The sequence below is a fragment of the Polypterus senegalus genome, chromosome 2, assembly GCF_016835505.1.
Source record: "Polypterus senegalus isolate Bchr_013 chromosome 2, ASM1683550v1, whole genome shotgun sequence".
NCBI classification, from domain to species: Eukaryota; Metazoa; Chordata; class Cladistia; order Polypteriformes; family Polypteridae; genus Polypterus; species Polypterus senegalus.
The window spans coordinates 321,520,925-321,526,062 of record NC_053155.1 but is presented as its reverse complement, the minus strand read 5'-3'; positions in this window follow the sequence as shown (position 1 = coordinate 321,526,062).

Here is a 5,138-nt window from a genome sequence, read left to right as displayed (position 1 = left end):
TCTCCTAAAGATACATTGGCTTATCAGTCCTAAGGTGGAGATTCTAGTGTTCCAATATGCTTAGAACATACTAGGGCTGTCTCCCAGCTTATCAAGAAAGTTAAGAAAGGCAACAGAATCATGGCACTGTTTGGTTGCACCTTGCCAATGCTTATTGTTCTTTATATCATAAGCTAATGGACAAAGCCTTAAAGCATGTTCCAGCCATGAGCAGGGATCGTAACATCAAATATTATGGCAGTTCCCATTAGGGGGTCAACACTGGTGGAACAAAGTAAAGGATGCAGCAGATAGAGAAAGCCATCATAATGAGTTGCATCATCTCTGTAGTCTTCTTTGCCTTATCAATGAGCATCCTGCTGAAGGCAAGTGAACATGGGTGTGGAGATAAGAGATTTCTTAGACAACCTGAGTTTGTCTAGCATATTAATGTCAGAAGGAAAATGTATTCCGCATGGGCTTCTGAGGCTCACCAGATCAGCAAGATTGAGATTTAAACACAGACAATTTTGTGCTGAATTGGGGCAAGGACACAAATGCATTCTACATCAGTGAAGCATCAACCCCATCTGTCACAGAAAAGCCAATGAAGAGACTGGAAAGTGACCTGAAGCCTGAAGGCCACACTCTTATTTCAGCCAGTTTTACTAGCAACTTCAAAGTCTGGATATATCAGCACAGCATTTTACCATACTGTATCCTCTGGCTGGTATGATATATTAACTGCTACTGATCATTAACAACTATGGAGTGTTTGAGACAACTGTAAGCTGTTACTTTTGTAAGTGGCTAGGTCTTCCCCAAGATCTTAAAAACGATTACCCGCTATGGTGAGACAACCAATCTTAGGCTCGCCTTCAGGAGGCTGTGTGAGGAGTTTATGGTGGCCCGTGCCAGGGAGGTGTCACAGTACAGAGACTACAGTGACCACAGAGTTTCCAATGCCAGTATTGAGATGAGGAAGAGAAGGAATTGGAGAATGCAAGAAGCAAAAGAGCTGACCAAGTTCTGTCTGTTGCACAAGGAATTTTGTGGGAACTTATGTCATTGGGAGGGCTGGACTTAAAAGTGGTAAGGTGGAATGGTAAAGGCAAACATATCAACAGGCAGGTAAAGGACGAGATATGGGCAAGATTATAAGAGACTTGTGCAATCAGGAGGTCACCATAAGACAGCAAGAAACTGTCCCATAAAATGGGAAGCAACAGTGGAGCATAAGGTCATGTGCCCCAAGCTCTTGAAAGAAGTGCTCCAGCAGATTGCATTTTTCATTTGAGCCGTCTATGATGGTTTTCCTTGCCCATGTAGACTGTACATATGAAGCAGGGCAGAAGAAAAATGAATGCTAGAGTATATCCTCAAAAGCTGACCCAATACACTGAGTCAAGGAATTAGCTGGTCATGGAGTTAGCTGGAACCATCTGCAATGAGATAGATTACATTGAACGTCTCCCACTGAAACAAATATACATCAGGTTTTTTAGGGATGCAGTCTTGCACAAGTCACTGATAATTTTGCAGCTATATAGAACTTACATCACATAGCCAATTTAAAAAAGAAGCTGAAATTCCCAGAGTCCATCTGCAAGATCACCCTGAGGCCATGTCATTATCTTGCTGTCTGTATTGACATGTCAGGAGGTCATGTTGGAACTTGCTGGGATAGGTTTGAGGACCTTATGAAGCAGAAGTTACAGCGAGAAGTGCAAGCCAGTAGAGGTGGTATATAGGTGATACTTGAACCATTTCAGCTGGTGGATATCAAGTTATAGGACTTAGCCTGTAATTGGTCAAGATGAAAAGGGGTGCAGTGTATCCTGAGTTAGCTGAAAGGTAAGGCAGGAATTTTTATGTAGTTTGTACAGCTTTTGTTTCCCATTGGAAAATAAGCTTGAGAAATATTGATTCTGTAACATTATATGTAGTTTCAGAAAACTTGAAAATGTCATGGTGTCCTGCTAAGAGAAACTTAAAAGAAGTAAGCCTGATGCTTAATGTATGTGTTCATTTGGAATAAGAAGACATGGTAGAGTGGCTTCCTTTTTTTTTTTTTTTACAAATATTTACTAAAATTGTTCTTTCTCGGTTGCTGCTTGATGAGAAAATAAATATGTTTCTAAAGAGCATTCTTTCTCTCTGGTAATGAAGTTTTTTTCTTTTAACCCTTCAGATAAGCATATATAATTTGCAACTAAAGAACTGGACCATAACGGAATTTTGATCAGTGTCTTGCTGTTGCTAATAGTACTGAATAAAAAATTAACCTATCCAGGCTGTATGCTCCTTTGTATCACTTTATATTTTCTACTATTGGTTTTGATCCAGGGTGGCGCAGTGGGTAGCGCTGCTGCCTCAAAGTTAGGAGACCGGGTTAGCTTCCGGGTCCTCCCTGCATGGAGTTTGCATGTTCTCCCCGTATCTGCGTGGGTTTCCTCCCACAGTCCAAAGACATGCAGGTTAGGTGGATTGGCGATTCTGGTTTGTGGTGGGTGTGCACACCCTGTGGTGGGCTGGTGCCCTGCCCGGAGTTTGTTTCCTGACTTGGGCCCTGTGTTGGCTGGGATTGGCTCCAGCGGACCCCCGTGACCCTGTAGTTAGGATATAGTGGGTTGGATAATGGATGGATGGTTATGATCCAAATAAATATAATTTTTAAGTGAAAGCTTAAAATTAGTGGCTCTGTCTGACTGCTACTGGTGTTGCCAAGAGGTTTTAATTGTAATTTTAAACGTAAAAGCCTAGGAGGATGAACTTGTGGTAGTAAACTGCATTAAAGTGAAGGTTTGAAAGATCCAGTCTGCAAGCAGTCTGCCTTAGAAGTCCCAAGGGTTAAATACTCATGGTTCAGTGTGGACAGTGACACAGGTAAGAGGTTACCGGTAACAAATACAAAGCTGGTTTCTTCCTATACACCATTAAGAAAAGAACGAAAAAGGTTAGCTGGTACCTTTTATGATAAGGGCATGTCATAGGTGATTTCAGAACCCTATAAAATAGGTCGGCTGTAGGGTTTTTGCAGGCAAGACTTTCTGAAAAGTCTACATTTTACTGGCAGTGACAGGGTAAACAAAAGAAGGGCCATCAAACATGTAAATAAAGTAGCAGAACATTCCTCTACATCAGGGGTCCCCAACTCCAGTTCTGGAGGGCTCCAGTGGCTGGAGGTTTTCATTCTAACCCTTTTCTTAATTAGTGACCTGTTTTTGCTTGTAATTAACTTCTTTTGAATGAATTTCAATTGACTTGCTGTTGAAGACTCAGATCCCTTGATTGTTTATTTTCCTTAATTAGCAGCCAGACAATAATGAGATACAAAATGAATCAAAACCAGCAAATTTTTCCATCAAACAATATCTGAAAATAAAAGGTGAAGGTCTCAGGAATGTTGATCTGCTCAGGTGCCCAAAACATTTCAACAGTGCTCATAGAAAAGAGAAAATCAAGAATTTTGGAAATGTCTGCTTTTGCACAATGATGGCAGAAGCAAGCCATGGAATTAAAGAACAGGTTTAATTAACAACAAGAATCAGCGCCTAATTAAGCAGCCGATTGGAGTGATATTGGTTGGAGTTTTGGGCCCTGACTTAGTTGGTCTACTGTTGGCTCACTCACTTCACATTTCATTTCTGTTTGAGTGCCATTTAAGGAAAGAAAAGAAGCAATTTAGAGGAACGATGAAGAAAATCTGGGGAACAAGTCAATTAAAATTAACTCAAAAGAAGCTAATTGGCAGAGAAAACAGTCCGCTAAATAAGAACAGGGGTAGAATGAAAAACTGCAGTCACTGCAGCCCTCCAGTTGGGAACCTCTGCTCTACATGGTCATAGATCAGGAGGAATGAACCATGAATTGTGAATACAACTGGAACACACCTGGTTGGGTTAGCCGGATAAGGGAGTCTGATATTGAGAGAATCAAAACAACTGACGATCCCAGGATATTGTGTCCTGCTGCATCAGAAGATATATAATTCAGCTAATTTAACTAATCTGCAAATAATTTGTTGTAATGAGAATTCTACCTTCAAATGGTTTATTTAATTCTTTAAAGACAGATGTGCTTGGTTATAGGCATCAGTTAAGTATGTGAATCACTCAGCAAGTGAGAGTTTCATTGAAACAGCCATTGCACATCGAAGGCTGTCATTTGCAGTGTACACAATACTTGGGCATGACAAGACGTCTCTGCAGCTGCCTTTTTCTGATTAAATAGCCCAGTCCTGAGTGCCAACAGGCCGTTTTGTGTTTCCTTGACTTTCTAGTGTGAAGAAGCTGCTCTCTCAATTTTATTAAAGTAAAAATTCTCCTGCATACATTTTAAATGCATTGTAAGGATCAGCAGGTGTCAGCTGACAAATGCTTTTCATTTCAGAAATTCTTCAGGACGAAAACAGCTGTGTCATTTTTCTTTTTTGTGCTTTTTCATTGTTGATTTTTTTTTTTTCAAATTAAGGTAGGGATTTTAAAATCTCCCTTTTAATATTTAAAATTAGGAAGGAACAATGAAGAACTATTTGTGCTGAAAACCTGTAAAAGCATAATTACTATTAGCTGACTATTTCAAACAGAATAAGTGGCATTTTAAGTGAGAAATGTAAGGGTTTTATGATTAGTCTGATAATGTCATTAAGTAATTGTGCTATTGTCATTATGCTGTAATTTTATCAGTGTAAAAACCCTTAATAATATAAACCTACTGGTGACAATCTGACATACTTGGAGTAACTTACTGAATGCACATCATAAAAATGGGCTTTAAGCAAACCTAAAAAAGGCTAAAATCACATTGCACAATGAGTTTTTATTTTTACATCAGTTCATAGGTCTTCAGCTCTGATGGGCAAACCACAGACACATTCCTGTCCTCATTGCCATGCAGCTTTGTTTACCCATCGCATATACCTCACTTGGCTCTATCAAGAAATTAATAAAAATAATCATTCTGTCAATCACTTCCCCATCATACTAGACTACCGGGATGTGCTTTCCAAAAATGATTAATGAGCAATTTTGCAACTCACATGCATAAAGTATGAGGTTTCTGAAAAGTGGTCATCAAAAGTACTACTTTGTTAACCTCACTCTGACAAAAAAAAGAATTACAAATCATTTGAAAATTGGTGATATTTTAATTATAAA